Genomic DNA, 17,357 nt, shown 5'->3' on the forward strand with positions numbered 1-17,357 from the left:
TGTTGAGCTTAGGAAAGTTCAACATGTAGAAGACCCGACACCATCCACTGAACCAATTGAGTCGGATTTGATTAGATCAGATCCAGAACCCATCTTAGATGCACTATTAAGGCGATCAGATAGAGTACCACGTCAGCCGAATAGATACTACGGTTTCTTGGTCCGGAACGGGGATCCTGTCGAACTTAATGAAAACGACGAGGATCCGATCACCTACATGGATGCAATGCAGAGGTATGACTGATAAATAGCTTGGAGCCATGCAATACAAAATGGAATCCATGAAGGTCAATGATGTATGGACATTAGTTGACCCACCCGAAGGGATTAAAACCATATGGTGTAAGTGGATTTTCAAAAGAAAACGAAAAGCAGACGGTTAGGTTGAGACCTATAAAGCCCGTCTGGTTGCCAAAGGATATCGTCAGCGTTATGGTATTAACTATGACGAGATATTTTCTCCTGTGGCAATGCTCAAATCCATTCGGATTATGCTTGCGATAGCAGCACACTTAGATTATGAGATCTGGCAGATGGATGTTAAAACCACTTTTCTAAATGAAGATTTAGAAGAGGAGGTGTATATGATGCAATCTGAAGGTTTTATATCTGCAGATGAGTCTAAGGTGTGCAAGCTTCAAAAATTCATTTATGGATTAAAGCAAGCTTCACGGAGTTGGAACATACGATTTGATAAGGTGATCAAATCGTATGGCTTCATTAAGAATGAAGAGGAATCTTGCATTTATAAATGGGCAAATGGTTCAGTTATCATATTTCTTGTTTTGTATGTGGATGATATTCTTTTAATCGAAAATGACATTCCTGCATTACAAGGAATAAATGTTTGGCTATCATCTCAATTTACCATGAAGGATTTGGGAGAAGTATCTTACATCCTAGGGATGAAGATCTATAGAGATAGATCTAAAAGATTGCTTGAATTATCCCAATCCACATACATTGATATTATACTGAAGAGGTTCAGTATGATTAATTCCAAGAAAAGCTATCTTCCGATGGGCCATGGAATTAACCTCTCTAAGAAGGATTGTTCGACAACCCCTCAAGAAAGAGAGAGTATGGATAGAATTCCATATGCTTCGGCAGTGGGATCTATAATATATGCCATGACATGTACTAGATCAGATGTGGCATACTCACTAGGAGTAGTGAGCAGATACCGGTCTGATCCAGGTAGCAACCACTGGAAGGTTGTAAAAACCATCCTTAAGTATTTGAGAAATACTAAAGACCAGTGGCTTATCTATCGTGATTCTGACTTAAAACCTGAGGGATATACCGATTCAAGTTTTCAGTCAGATCAAGATGATAGCAAGAGCGTGTCGGGATATATTTTTACTCTTAAGGGTGGGGCCATCTGCTGGAAGAGTTCCAAGCAGCATACAGTGGCAGATTCTACATGTGAAGCAGAATACATCGCAGCATCTGATGCCGCCAAAGAAGCTGTGGTTGCGGAAGTTCATTACCGAGCTTGGAGTGACACCCTCCATTGATGGTCCAGTGCCTGTATTTTGTGATAATACTGGAGCCATAGTTCAAGCAAGAGAACCCAAAGCATATTCTATGTCGCTACCACCTGGTTCGAGAGATCGTCGAACGAGGTGATATTGATCTTCATAAGATTGACACAAAAAAAATATGGCTGACCCATTTACCAAAGTCCTCGTCATCAAAGAGTTCGATGAACACAAGTCGAAGATGGGTATTAGATACTATGCCGATTGGCATTAGGCTAAGTGGAAGTTGTTGGGATTTGTATCCTAAATGTCAATCGTTAGCATATTGATGATTGAATTTTGTAAATGAATTGACAAATTAATAAAGTGTTATTTGGCATTATTCATCATTTCATCTTCAAATGAACTCTTATATGATGAATCCTTAAGACTTATGTTATGATAAAGGAGGATTTATCTTTGAGTCCTTAAACTTGTTCGCGACCAAATGATATGTTGTTACTAGGACGACAGCATTATCGAGATTAGGTCGTTGTGTGACATATACGTTGGTTGTCCTTGATAAGTGCTGAATAATTTATAATTTAGTTATCTTTCCATAGCACTTATCAATGTTCTTAAACTTATAAATACGTAGTTTACCATGAAATTGAATAATCATTGAAATAAATTTAAAATATGGTAAGAAGTAAATAATTCTTTCCTTAAACCAGACTCTGAACTTGTCTCTCTTGGTTGCAATCTTTCATGAAAACTATAGGAAAACATATAAGGAGGAGATTGTGTTGACCCAGTTTGGTAACCTGATGGAGTTGTAATCAAGCTAAGGTTATAATTAAATGGGTTTTGGTCCTGATTAGACTGGAAGTTATAATTAATTATTTTTCCTGTTTGGGAAAAAGGTTTGATTAACCCTTTTGATTAAGTCACGGTCTTGTTTTGTTTTGTTTTTAGTCTTGTTTATTTTATCTGGTCGAGTTTGGTCTGAAGTAGTTTAGCAAGAATCAAATTTAAATTCTATGACATTGGGCTCGAGAACAAGTTCAAGCAAATCAACGATCATGACCCACCTCAAATCCAACGCCTCACCCAACCAGTCAGCAAGCAATCTTTTGCACCCAAGCCCTTCCCAAATCGGCTGATCTTCCCTTCCATCCCAGGGGAGATCTCTTCCCAAATCGGAGATCATCCAACCGAATCTTCATCTCCCTCCCCAAACGTCCAAAATAGGGGAGATCTCTTCCCAGATAAGCAGCCATCCAACTTGATTTTCCTTTCCATTCCCGTGTCCAAAACAGAGGGAGATCTCTTCCCAAATCGGCAGATCGTCTAACCCAATGCAGTTTTCCATCTTCAACTTCTTCCCAGCTGCGATCCGAAGCAAGGGAAATATCCCATTTCACCAAGCAGCAATCCATTCTTTCTTCTCTAGCACTCAGCGACGGAAATCCCTTCAAATAGCAGGAAGAATTGGGGAGTCTTTCTTCATCAATGAATTAGCAAATTGCCAGCAAAATTGGGGAAGATCCGCTTTATTCCAAAGCCAGTCGGGAGCTCTCCTTTCCTTCAAAGTTGTCTTTCCCATCTCTGTCGAACTGATTGGGATTTCTTTCCATGACGCAGGGGAGTATTTGAGTAGACACGATTCGGTAAGATCCCCTTCCATGCTGAACCGGGGGTCCTGGCATGTTATAAGGGGGGGGGGAGGACTTGAGGCAGAGGGGGAGGAGTTTTCAGAAGAGACCTTGGGCGTGGAGAACTACCATCTTGGCGTGGAGCATTTCAGCAAACCAATGGAGATGACGAGCACCATGAGCGGCTAAACCTCGGTTTAGGGGTTTGATGAAGCCATAGAGGAATATTCGTTTCGTTTTTATTGACTTGAGTTTGTATTGTAAGATTGTTGCATGATGAAGAATTTATCAATTGATCTTATGTTTTATTCAATTTATGTGAATAGTTTATCTTGCAGAAAATATTTTACATAGATTGATCTATTTCATCGAATCCAACACCTGTGGTTTGGAGGAGATATTCATGTGACATTGATTTCATGTTTAATGATTTAATGATCAGATGCATCATGCTAGGTTAGACAGGTCATGCTTATCGTTAGAGTAGATGGTTTGTGCTAGACTTAGATGATTCATGCTGGAAATTAGTTATAATTTTTTTTTATTATGATTGCTTTGGCTTGTAGTCGGAATCAATCAAGTCTTAAATACAACTCAATCATTGAAAGTGTCACGGATAAAAATCTATCGGTGGATTCTAGCCCTAAACACCTCTCTCCATAGATAATTCATACTATTACATTTATATTAATTCTTAGTTTTTATCATTTACTCTAGCTTATGCCCTTTGAAGTAATTATTTAGTTAAGAAAAATAACTTGTCTCCAATCCCTGTGGACTGACACCCGTAATCACTATCTTACAGGATACGTGCTATTGCGTGGTTTATTTTTGAAATTGAAAGAACCGATCAATTTTTGGCGCCGTTGTCGGGGATTGCTAGCATAGTTATTTTTGTTTTCATAAAAAAAAATTTCAAAAAATATATATCTAAAATAAAATAAAAATATTTTCTATTTTTGTTACTTCCTTATCTTCTTTTTCTCTTTTACTAATTTTTGATTTTTCTTTTGGTATTATTTGATCAGAAATCGAAGAGAAAATCTGGGACGATCAAAAAGGGAACTGCTGGAAAAGGAATGCTGTAGAGGTTTGCCTAAAAAAAAAATTTGCTAGGAAAATTTTCTTTGGTAACCTTGATCGGTTCTTTCAATTTTGAAAATAAACCACGCAATAGCACGTATCCTGTAGGATAGTGATTACGGGTGTCGGTCCACAGGGATTGGAGACAAGTTATTTTTCCTAATTAAATAATTACTTCAAAGGGGATAAGCTAGAGTAAATGATAAAAACTAAGAATTAATATGGGTGTAGTAGTATGAATTATCTATGGAGAGAGGTGTTTAGGGCTAGATTCCACCGATAGATTTATATCCATGACGCTTTCAATGATTGAGTTGTATGTAAGACTTGATTGCTTCCGACTACAAGCCAAAGCAATCACAAAAGAAAATTATAACTAATTTCCAGCATGAATCATCTAAGTCTAGCACAAACCATCTACTCTAACGATAAGCATGACCTGTCTAACCTAGCATGATGCATCTGATCATTAAGTCATTAAACATGAAATCGATGTCACATGAATATCTCCTCCAAACCACAGGTGTTGGATTCGATGAAATAGATCAATCTATGTAAAATATTTTATGCAAGATAAATGATTCACATAAATTGGATAAATCATAAGATCAATTGATAAATTCTTCATCATGCAACCATCTTACAATACAAACTCAAATCAATAAAAATGAAACGAATACTCCTCTATGGCTTCATCAAACCCCTAAACCGAGGCTCAGCTGCTCATCGTGCTTGTCATCTCCAATGGTTGGCTGAAGAACTCCTTTGCCATCCGCCTCAAACCCTCTCTCTTTTCTTTTATTCTTTTTTTTTTTGGTTTTCTTTTTCTCTTCACTGAAACAGGGGGTCTCCCCTGTTTTTCTGTTAAACCGAGCCCCCCCCTTCTCCTCTGCCGTCCTCTTCTTATAGCTCGCTGAAGACCAGCGATGGATCCCGAGAGAGAAGGAGGGCGTGATGCTGGGAGGATGATCTCGCGGAGGCTTGATTCCTGTTGCACGCGAGGGCGTGATGCTGGGAGGATGGCATGATCTCGGGCGAAGATGGGGATGAAGCTCGAAACGGGTGCCGATCCGGAAGGAGCTGGGTTACCGTCTCGTTGAATGCAGTTGGCTGGGATCGCGGTGAAGGCTGAATCACAGGGATTGGAGCTGGGAATCGATGGGATCTCTTCTTGGAACGAATCCGGGTGAAGCTCGGGATGGCTGGCTGATTTCCGACTGCTGGGAGGTGGAACGGGTGGCGGATGGCATGCGGTTGATGCGGCTGGCACGGAGCTGATGCGGTGGTGCTGGATCTCGGCTGAAGACGCGGGCTGTGATGGCGAAGGGGCTGGATCTTCGCTGCTGGGAAGAGTCGACCGCACGGGCACGGTGGGCACGCGGCTAATTGCGGCCGACTGGAATCACGGAGGACTCGTCGCCGGCAGATTTGATCGCGGGATCGTCGGGAGGGAGCCGCGGACGGTGGGCGGCCGCGGGATCAACGGGAAGACGCCGGAGGGGGCGTCGGTGGGCACGCGTGAGCTGTTCATCGGGGGAGGAAGAAGATGAACAGTGAATGAGTTTTTTTTTCTTTTCCTAACACTGTTCATATGAACAGTGTTTTCACGGAACACTGTTCATATGAACAGTGATTCCAGTAATTTTTCTCCAAATTACTGTGGATATTTTATTATTATTTTTTTAATTTTAAAATTATGAATTTTACACGAAGGTAGGTACGAAATTGGTTGGGAATTGGCTTTGGATTTGAGATGGGTCATGATCGTTGATTTGCTTGAACTTGTTCTCGAGCCCAATGTTATTTAAATTTAATTCTTGCTAAGCTGCTTCAGATCGAACTCGACCAGACAAGACTAAAAACCGGACCGTGACCTAATAAAAAGGGTTAATCAAACCTTTGCCCCATACATAATTAATTATAACTTTCAATCGAATCAGGACCAAAACCCATTTAATTATAAGCTTAGCTTGATTACAACTCTATCAGGTTACCAAATCGGGCCAACACAATCTCCTCCTTATATGTTTTTATGAAATTTTCATGAAAGATTGCAAACAAGAGAGAGACAAGTTCAGAATCTAGTTTAAGAGAATAATTACCACATTTTAAACTTACTTCAATGTTTGTTCAATTTCATGGTAAAATATGTATTTATCAGTTTAAAAATATTGATAAGTGCTATGGAAAGGTAACTAAATTATAAATTATTAAGCACTTATCACACCCCCAAACCTATATTTTGCTAGTCCTCGAGCAAAATAAAATTAGAAAAGAAAAACTCTAACTCACTTTCGCAGGCATCGCGATTGCATTTACCATATGCAACAAGGCTTTAAACCCCTAGGTTACCCTAGTGGACGAGTTATAGTCTCGTGAGGGTTTCCAGTGAAGATACCCACAAACTTCTAAAATTTTATTATTATTATTATTATTATTATTATTATTATTTATTTTTTTATGGTTATTATTATTTTTATTTTTATTTTTTATTATATATATATTTAGATCGATTGATCTATGAAGTGAAAATCAAATTCCAAATGCATACTAGCTAAGATTTCCAAAAACTCTCTTTTTTTATTATTATTATTTAAGATACATAAATGATAAGAATTTCAAAGCACACACGGTTTTATTTACTAAGTCAGCCCAAATTCTAGGTTAGTATGCAATCTAAGTTAAAGTCATTAAGTTTCCTTTTAGGGAGTTGTAAGACTTATTTATACTGGAGTGCTCGGTGAAATCTGGACCGTACACAAGCTAAGGGTTCGGATCTCCAAAATATTGTTAATACTAGTAGTTTCCAAGGATTGGTCGAAAAGACTTACTCACTGATTCAAAATCATCTTATCTGCAGGATTTCGAGAGTTGTGGATGTTTACTTTAGTACCTCACGGGCTTTATCTGTAATATTCCAGTTTACTCGAATTTTTACAACGACGGCTTTCACACTATTGTCTTTTCGGTCAATACAACATTTTTTTTTCTTTTTTTTTTCTTTTTTTTAAGAAAGATATATAAATTGTGCACTTTTACTCTTGTGGTGATTTCTCCGTGTAACGAGCAATCAGTCGACAACTCTCACACCAGTTGGCATAAGGTGTCGGGCATCAAGACTCCCCTACGGACTTATGCTCGGAGTCCTCATCACAAGCCCACTTGATCTTTGACAATAGGTAGCCCTTTTCGATGTTCCTGACTAAATCCATTTTTATTGATATTTTTTTTTTTTGGATTAGATAAGTATGATTCATCAGGGTCCAAGGTTGCTACCATACTCTCAACATAATGTCGAGCCTAGACCTTAGAAGAGTCGGCCAGTGTGTAGTGAAATTCCAAAGTATTAATTAGCTTACAACTCCCTAAGAGAGACTTAATAAAAAGAACTTAAATTTGTATTACTTCCCACTAGTCATTGGGCTTTTTAGATTTTATATACCTTGTGTGTTTATCACTCTCGCATAAATGTATATAAATTAGGGTTTTTTTTAACAAAAATCTTTTTTTTAATTATTTTATAAAAAAATGAAAATAAACACATTTTTTTTAAAAAAAATATTTTTATTTTTTTAAAAAAAATGATTTTTTATTATTATTATTTATTTTTTTTATTTATTATTATTATTATTATTATTTTTTTTGGGATGAAAATCAAGATGAATACCCCCAAACCTAAACCTAACATTGTCCTCAATGTTAAGAAATAATCTAAGAGAATTGGGTTGCCTCCCAACAAGCGCTAAGTTTATTGTCTTCAGCCAGACACAGTCAGGTAGTTTTTGCATCTCCTTTTATGGGTTCATCTATTTTGTCTATCATAAAACACTCAACTTTCCTCGCGGGTTGGTCGTCTGCATTGAACACATTTAATTTTACCTTCATGTTCCCAAATGATATATTCATTACCCCCGTTCTACAATTTATGCACGCATTGGCTGTTGCTAAAAAGGGGCGCCCAAGGATCACGGGGATTTGTTTCTTAGGATTAGGTTCATGTTCCATATCAAGGACAATGAAATCTACTGAAAAATAGAATTTGTCTACCTTGACAAGAACATCTTCAATTATCCCACGTGGTGTTTTTACAGATCGATCAGCCAATTGAAGGGATACCGAGGTTGGTTTTAACTCACCTAACCCAAGTTTCTCATAAACTGAATAAGGTAAAAGGTTGACACTTGCCCCTAGATCTAAGAGTGCTCGATCAATGAAATTATTTTCTAAGACACAGGAGATGGTGGGAGCACCAGGATCTTTGAATTTCGGAGGGGTGTTGTGTTGGAGAATAGAACTCACTTGATCAGTTAAGAAGACCTTTTTAGGCACATGTGTCCTAGATTTTCGCTTTTGTGTACAAAGGTCTTTGAGGAATTTGGCATAGGAGGGAACTTGTCTAATAGCATCAAGAAGCGGAAGGTTGATTTTCACTTGTTTGAAAACCTCCATTATTTCCTCTAGTGAAGTTCCTTTTTTGCCAAAGGGAGAGGGTGAATTAAGAGCTTCAGGATATGGGGCCTTTGGGATATGAGTTTTGGCAGAAGGTGGACTAGGTGAAGAAGAAGAAGAAGGTTTTTCATTTGACACATTTCTATCCTCTTCTTCATCTTCCTTATTGTTGTCCTCCCCAATCTTATTGTCTACTACACGTCCACTCCTTAGGGTAGTCAAAGCATTGGCTTGTTCATGATGAATTGCATTTAGTTGATTTTCTTGAGCCATGTATTGTCCCCTAGGATTACTTAGTGGTTGGCTTGGAAGCTTTCCTTCCTCTCGCTTGTTTAGTGCATTAGCTAGTTGACCCATTTGGGATTCTAGCTTGGCGATTGATTGCGTATGAGAGTGCACTAATTGTGTAATGGTTTCCAAACCTTGAAGGGCGTTCAACACTTTCTCCTCAAAGGCTGTGTTTCTTTGGGGTGGAGGAGGAGTGTGTTGAAATTGAGTCGAGGGACGGTAGAGATGAATATTTTGTGGGGTTTGAAAATTCTGAGGGTTTGGAAAGTTTTGGGAATAAGGTTGGGCAGTATTCGAAGCTTGCTGCTTCCAAAAAAAGTTTGGATGATTTCGCCATCCCGGGTTATATGTATTAGAAAATGGGTCATTACCCGGTCTAGGCAGTGTTTGAACAGCATTGATGTGTTCTTGCACGAGTTCGGAGAATTGGGGCGCTGAAGGGCACTCATGAATAGGGTGGGATGGGCTAGAACAAATAGTACACACTTGTGCTTGGGAAGAGTTCATGTAATGCCCACCTATCATCAGTTGGTCAATCTTATGGGACAATGCATCTACCTTGCTAGACAGGTCCATAGAATAACTTATTTCACAAATGGTCCCTTTTCTTTGAGAACTCGGGGGTGCTTGACGAGAACATGAAGCATGGTGGAGGGAGTTTTCATTTAGATTTTCAAATAATTTCCATGCTTCATGCTCATTTTGAAGCATGAATGTCCCCCCACATGCGGCATCAATCATCTGACGGTTTCGTTCAGTCAATCCGTCATAGAAGCATTGCACTAGCTGCCACTTAGGTATTTGATGATGTGGGCATTTACGGATTAGGTCCCGAAATCTCTCCCAAGTTTCATGAAATTCTTCTCCCTCAATTTGGAAGAAGCTTGTGATAGCACGTCTAAACTGGTTCGTTCTTCCTATGGGAAAGTATTTTTTAAGAAATTCTTGTTGCATTTGCCCCCAGGAATGAATCGAATTGGCCTCTAAAGAATTCAGCCATTGCTTAGCTCTATCTTTAAGGGAGAGGGGGAATAATCTAAGTTTCAGAGCATCATCAGTGAAATTTTGAATCTTGACAGTGGTGCAAATCTCAAGAAATTCATCTAGGTGTTTATATGGATCTTCATTGGTGAGCCCATAAAAAGATGGAAGCATTTGGATCACACTAGACTTTATTTCATATTGTATAGCTGCTACCTCAGGTAATCGAATGCAAGATGGGGAAGTGTAAATAGTGGGAGTAAAGTACTCCCTCAGGAGTTTGGGTTGTTCTTCAGCCATCTTAAGAGGTGGGGATGATCCTAATGTTTTGATCTTAGCTCGAATGTTCCTAAGGGTTCGTTCTATTTCAGGGTCAAAAGGAAATAGGTTTTGTACTCTAGAACGACTACCGTGCATACACTAGTACTCGATCAATCAAGCATGCAATAAAAGAGAAAAGCATATCAATCCTAGTCTTTGACCTAAAATCACTAGACAGCTCCTAACTGGTTTGAAGAGGGCACCTAAGCCTCCAATCCGGTCTAATGAACCGAGTTGACCAGGTAAGCTCCCAGGTAAGTGGAGGGGTCATGATGCGTTCGCAAAGGTCCCACTTAAAACCCACTTGCCTCGAACAGATGAACTGTCTTCCTTATAGGGACAAAGCTTGCCTAGACATCAACTAAGCCACAGAGCGAAATTGGTGCAACCTTCGGTGATCTTCGTCCTATTGAGCTCGAATGTCCCTAGGGGCCAACGTCTAATTGATTTTAATTAAAGATGACACTATGTGAGATTGAGTTCACCTAAGTTGGGCAAGAGTTCGGTGATGAAATCCGGCTCTTATCTTGTTGGGGTGATTGCCCTTACTATGTGCAAATTGATTTGTGTATGTGTATCAAGCATGCATTCATAATTTTGCTATAATTAAAATCAAACAATCACCACAAAATTTCAAACCAATAATTAATTTAAATAAGAAAAGTTTAGAGGTTACCAAAGGGAATTTCCCCAGCAATTTAATTTTTTTTTTTTTTTTTGCAAACCTCTACAGCATTTCTTTTCCGGCAGTTCTCCTTTTGATCATCCCAGATTTTTTTTCTCGATTCCTGATCAAATAATATATAAAAAAAATAAATAAAAATTAGTAAGGGAGAAAAAGAAGATAAGAAAAGTAACAATAATAGAAAAAAAAATTTTAAGAAATTTTTTTTTTAATTTTTAAATAATTTTTTTTTAGTAAGAAAAATAACTATGCTAGCAGTCCCCGGCAACGGCGCCAAAAATTGATCGGTTCTTTCAATTTTGAAAATAAACCACGCAATAGCACATATCCTGTAGGATAGTGATTACGGGTGTCGGTCCACAGGGATTGGAGATAAGTTATTTTTCCTAATTAAATAATTACTTCAAAGGGGATAAGCTAGAGTAAATGATAAAAACTAAGAATTAATATGGGTGTAGTAGTATGAATTATCTATGGAGAGAGGTGTTTAGGGCTAGATTCCACCGATAGATTTATATCCGTGACGCTTTCAATGATTGAGTTGTATGTAAGACTTGATTGCTTCCGACTACAAGCCAAAGCAATCACAAAAGAAAATTATAACTAATTTCCAGCATGAATCATCTAAGTCTAGCACAAACCATCTACTCTAACGATAAGCATGACCTGTCTAACCTAGCATGATGCATCTGATCATTAAGTCATTAAACATGAAATTGATGTCACATGAATATCTCCTCCAAACCACAGGTGTTGGATTCGATGAAATAGATCAATCTATGTAAAATATTTTATGCAAGATAAATGATTCACATAAATTGGATAAATCATAAGATCAATTGATAAATTCTTCATCATGCAACCATCTTACAATACAAACTCAAATCAATAAAAATGAAACGAATACTCCTCTATGGCTTCATCAAACCCCTAAACCGAGGCTCAGCTGCTCATCGTGCTTGTCATCTCCAATGGTTGGCTGAAGAACTCCTTTGCCATCCGCCTCAAACCCTCTCTCTTTTCTTTTATTCTTTTTTTTTTTTGGTTTTCTTTTTCTCTTCACTGAAACAGGGGGTCTCCCCTGTTTTTCTGTTAAACCGAGCCCCCCCCTTCTCCTCTGCCGTCCTCTTCTTATAGCTCGCCGAAGACCAGCGATGGATCTCGAGAGAGAAGGAGGGCGTGATGCTGGGAGGATGATCTCGCGGAGGCTTGATTCCTGTTGCACGCGAGGGCGTGATGCTGGGAGGATGGCATGATCTCGGGCGAAGATGGGGATGAAGCTCGAAACGGGTGCCGATCCGGAAGGAGCTGGGTTACCGTCTCGTTGAATGCAGTTGGCTGGGATCGCGGTGAAGGCTGAATCACAGGGATTGGAGCTGGGAATCGATGGGATCTCTTCTTGGAACGAATCCGGGTGAAGCTCGGGATGGCTGGCTGATTTCCGACTGCTGGGAGGTGGAACGGGTGGCGGATGGCATGCGGTTGATGCGGCTGGCACGGAGCTGATGCGGTGGTGCTGGATCTCGGCTGAAGACGCGGGCTGTGATGGTGAAGGGGCTGGATCTTCGCTGCTAGGAAGAGTCGACCGCACGGGCACGGTGGGCACGCGGCTAATTGCGGCCGACTGGAATCACGGAGGACTCGTCGCCGGCAGATTTGATCGCGGGATTGTCGGGAGGGAGCCGCGGACGGTGGGCGGCCGCGGGATCAACGGGAAGACGCCGGAGGGGGCGTCGGTGGGCACGTGTGAGCTGTTCATCGGGGGAGGAAGAAGATGAACAGTGAATGAGTTTTTTTTTCTTTTCCTAACACTGTTCATATGAACAGTGTTTTCACGGAACACTGTTCATATGAACAGTGATTCCAGTAATTTTTCTCCAAATTACTGTGGATATTTTATTATTATTTTTTTAATTTTAAAATTATGAATTTTACACGAAGGTAGGTACGAAATTGGTTGGAAATTAGCTTTGGATTTGAGATGGGTCATGATCGTTGATTTGCTTGAACTTGTTCTCGAGCCCAATGTTATTTAAATTTAATTCTTGCTAAGCTGCTTCAGATCGAACTCGACCAGACAAGACTAAAAACCGGACCGTGACCTAATAAAAAGGGTTAATCAAACCTTTGCCCCATACATAATTAATTATAACTTTCAATCGAATCAGGACCAAAACCCATTTAATTATAAGCTTAGCTTGATTACAACTCTATCAGGTTACCAAATCGGGTCAACACAATCTCCTCCTTATATGTTTTTATGAAATTTTCATGAAAGATTGCAAACAAGAGAGAGACAAGTTCAGAATCTAGTTTAAGAGAATAATTACCATATTTTAAACTTACTTCAATGTTTGTTCAATTTCATGGTAAAATATGTATTTATCAGTTTAAAAATATTGATAAGTGCTATGGAAAGGTAACTAAATTATAAATTATTAAGCACTTATCAAACCTCTAAACCTTTCTTGTTTAAATTGGTTCCCAATTAGCTTAAAATTTTGTGGTGATTGTTTGATTTTAATTTTAGCAAAAGTGTGAATGCATGTTTGATACACATACACCAATTAATCCGCACATAGTAAGGGCAATAACCCCAACAAGATAAGAACTGGATTTCATCATTAAATTCTTGTCCAAATTAGGTGAACCAATTCGTACATAGCTATCACTTTAATTAAAATCAATTAGACGTTGGCCCCTAGGGACATTCGAGCTCAATAGGATGAAGATCACCGAAAGTTGCACCAATTTCGCTCTGTGGCTCAGTTGATGTCTAGGCAAGCTTTGTCCCTATAAGGGAGACAGTTCATCTGTTCAAGGCAAGTGATTTTTAAGTGGGATCTTTGCGAACGCATCATGACCCTCCCACTTACCTGGGAGCTTACCTGGTCAACTTAGTTCATTAGACCAGATTGGAGGCTTAGGTGCCCTCTTCAAACCAGTTAGGAGCTGTCTAGTGATTTTAGGGCAAATACAAGGATTTGATGTGTTTTTCTTTTATTGCATGCTTGACTGATCAAGTACTAGTTTATGCAAGGGAGTCGTTCTAAAGTGCGTGATCTATTACCTTTTGATCCTGAAATAGAACGGATCCTTAGGAATATTTGAGCTGAGATCAAAACATTAGAATCATCCCCACCTCCTGAGATGGCTGAAGAACAACCCAAACTCCTGAGGGAGTACTTTACTCCCACCATTTACACTTTTCCATCTTGCATTTGATTATCTGAGGTAGCAGCTGTACAATATGAAATAAAGTCTAGTGTGATCCAAATGCTTCCATCTTTTTATGGGCTCACCAATGAAGACCCATATAAACACCTAGATGAATTTTTTGAGATTTGCACCACTGTCAAGATTCAGAACTTCACTGATGATGCTCTGAAACTTAGATTATTCCCCTTCTCCCTTAAAGATAGAGCCAAGCAATGGCTGAATTCTTTAGAAGCCAATTCGATTTGTTCCTGGGATCAAATGCAACAAGAATTTCTTGAAAAATACTTTTCCATAGGAAGAACGAACTAGTTTAGACGTGCCATCACAAGCTTCTCTCAAACCGAGGGAGAAGAATTTCATGAAACCTGGGAGAGATTTCGGGACCTAATCTATAAATGCCCACATCATCAAATACCTAAATGGCAGCTAGTGCAATGTTTCTATGACGGATTGACTGAACGAAATCGTCTAATGATCGATGCCGCATGCGGGGGGACTTTCATGCTTCAAAATGAGCATGAAACATGGCAAATTATTTGAAAATCTCAATGAAAACTCCCTCCGCCATGCATCCTGTTCTCGTTAAGCACCCCCCGAGTTCTCAAAAAAAAGGGACCATTTGTGAAATAAGTCATTGTATGGACCTGTCTAGCAAGATAGATACATTGTCCCATAAGATTGACCAACTGATGATAGGAGGACATGTCTTAGCTCTTCCCAAGCACAAGTGTGTGCTATCTATTCTAGCCCATCGCATCCTATTCATGAGTGCCCCTCAACACTCCAATTCTCCGAACTTGTGCAAGAACACATCAATGCTGCTCAAATAGAGTCCAGACCAGATAATGATCCATTTTTCAATACATATAATCCGGGATGGCGGAATCATCCAAATTTTTCTTGGAAGCAGCAAGCTTCGAATATTGCCCAACCCTACTCCTAAAATTTTCAAAACCCTCAGAATTTTCATCTCTACCGTCCCTCAACTCAATTTCAACATCCTCCTCCTCCAACCCAAAGAAATACAGCCTTTGAGAAGAAAGTGTTGACTGCCCTTCAAGGTTTGGAGGCAAACACACAACTATTGCACTCTCACATGCAATCCATTGCTAAGCTAGAATCCCAAATGGGTCAACTAACTAATGCATTAAACAAGCGAGAGGAAGGCAAGCTTCCAAGTCAACTAATGAGTAATCTAAGGGAACAATACGTGGCTCAAGAAAATCGACTAAATCATGAGCAAGCCAATGCTTTGACTACCTTTAGGAGTAGACGTGTAATAGATAATAAGGTTGGGGAGGGTAACAATAAGGAAGGTGAAGAAGAAGAGAGGAATGTATCACATGAAAATCCAATACCTTCTTTTTCTTCTTCAGCTAGTCCACCGTCTGCCACAACTCACATTCCCAAGGCCCCATTTCCTGAAGCACTTAATGCACCCTCTCCCTTTGGCAAGAAAGGAACTTCACTAGAAGAGATGATGGAGGTTTTAAAACAAGTTAAAATCAACCTTCCGCTCCTTAATGTCATCAAACAAGTTTCCTCCTATGCCAAATTTTTCAAAGACCTTTGCACCCAAAAGCAAAAAGCTAGGACACATGTGCCTAAAAAGGTCCTCCTAACTGAGCAAGTAAGTTCCATTCTCCAACACAACATCCCTCCAAAATTCAAAGATCCTGGCGCTCCTATTATTTCCTGTGTCATAGGAGATAACTCTATTGACCGAGCACTCTTAGATCTAGGGGCAAGTGTGAATCTTCTACCCTATTCAGTCTATAAGAAATTTGGGTTAGGTGAATTAAAATCCATCTCGGTGTCCTTACAATTGGCTGATAGATCTGTGAAGATACCACGGGGGATGATTGAAGATGTTCTTGTCAAGATAGACAAATTCTATTTTTCAGTAGATTTTATCGTCCTTGATATGGAGCATGTGCCCAACCTAAAAAAACAAATCCCTGTGATTCTTGGTCGTCCCTTTTTAGCGACAGCCAATGCATATATCAACTATAGAACTGGGGCAATGGACATATTATTTGGGAACATAAAAATTAAGTTGAATGTGTTTCATGCCGCTGACCAACATGTGAGGAAAGACGAGTGTTGCCTGATTGACGAAATGGATGATCTTGTAGAGGAAGCCCTTCCCTATATCTTAGCGGATGACCCCCTAAAGGCATGCTTGGCCCATTTTGACATTGACAACTTTGATATAGATAAGGCCATGGAAGAAGTCAACATCTTATTCGACAATCAATCTCCCATGAGCTTCCTTTCTTGGAAGATCCGACCTGAACCTCTTCCCCCCATTACTAGCGCACCACTTTGTCCTTCCATTGATTCTCCACCTAAACTTGAGTTAAAGCCACTTCCGACAACTCTTAAGTATGCCTTTCTAGGACCAGAAGATACCCTCCCTGTAATCATCGCGGCCAACTTATCTACTGAACAAGAGGGTAAACTTTTAAGGGTGCTAGAAGAGAATAAATATGCCATAGGATGGTCTGTAGCCGATTTGAAAGGGGTCGACCCCTCCATTTGCATGCATCGAATTCACCTCGAAGATGATGCAAAGCCCACCCGAGAAATGCAAAGAAGACTCAATCCTAACATGAAGGAGGTAGTCAAGAAAGAAGTGGTGAAGTTACTAGATGCCGGAATCATTTACCTGATTTCTGATAGTAAGTGGGTAAGTCCGACACAAGTGGTACCAAAAAAATTAGGTATCACTGTGGTTGAAAATACGGAATGAGAATTGATACAAACACGCACAACCACAGGTTGGCGCGTGTGCATTGACTACAGAAAACTTAACTCAATGACTAGGAAGGACCATTTTTCTATACCTTTCATAGATCAAATTTTGGAACGGTTGGCTGGTCAAGGTTTTTACTGCTTCTTAGATGGTTATTCTGGGTATAATCAAGTACCTGTCTACCCGGACGATCAAGAGAAAACCATCTTTACCTGTCCATTTGGGATATTTGCATATAGGAAGATGCCTTTTGGACTATGCAATGCACCCGCAACTTTTTAACGATGTATGATGGTCATTTTTTCAGATATGGTGGAAAACTTTCTAGAAGTGTTCATTGATGATTTCTCAGTTTTTGGCCTATCTTTTGACGATTGTCTGGATAATTTAACTTTAGTTCTGAAAAGATGTAAGGAGACCAACCTAGTGTTAAGTTGGAAAAAAAGCCATTTCATGGTTCA

At 39.5% G+C, this 17,357-nt stretch overlaps 2 non-coding genes across 2 annotated transcripts; one reads left to right on the forward strand and one right to left on the reverse strand.

The window, feature by feature from the left end:
- The first annotated feature begins 9,734 nt into the window (after window positions 1-9,734).
- LOC120107051 lies at window positions 9,735-9,840 on the forward strand. The gene has a single exon (XR_005509020.1). It is a non-coding gene; the product is annotated as a small nucleolar RNA R71 (small nucleolar RNA).
- Window positions 9,841-14,448: 4,608 nt separating this feature from the next.
- LOC120107050 lies at window positions 14,449-14,554 on the reverse strand. The gene has a single exon (XR_005509019.1). It is a non-coding gene; the product is annotated as a small nucleolar RNA R71 (small nucleolar RNA).
- Between the last annotated feature and the right edge of the window lie 2,803 nt (window positions 14,555-17,357).

This window comes from Phoenix dactylifera, unplaced genomic scaffold (assembly GCF_009389715.1).
Source record: "Phoenix dactylifera cultivar Barhee BC4 unplaced genomic scaffold, palm_55x_up_171113_PBpolish2nd_filt_p 000744F, whole genome shotgun sequence".
In the NCBI taxonomy this organism is placed as follows: domain Eukaryota; kingdom Viridiplantae; phylum Streptophyta; class Magnoliopsida; order Arecales; family Arecaceae; genus Phoenix; species Phoenix dactylifera.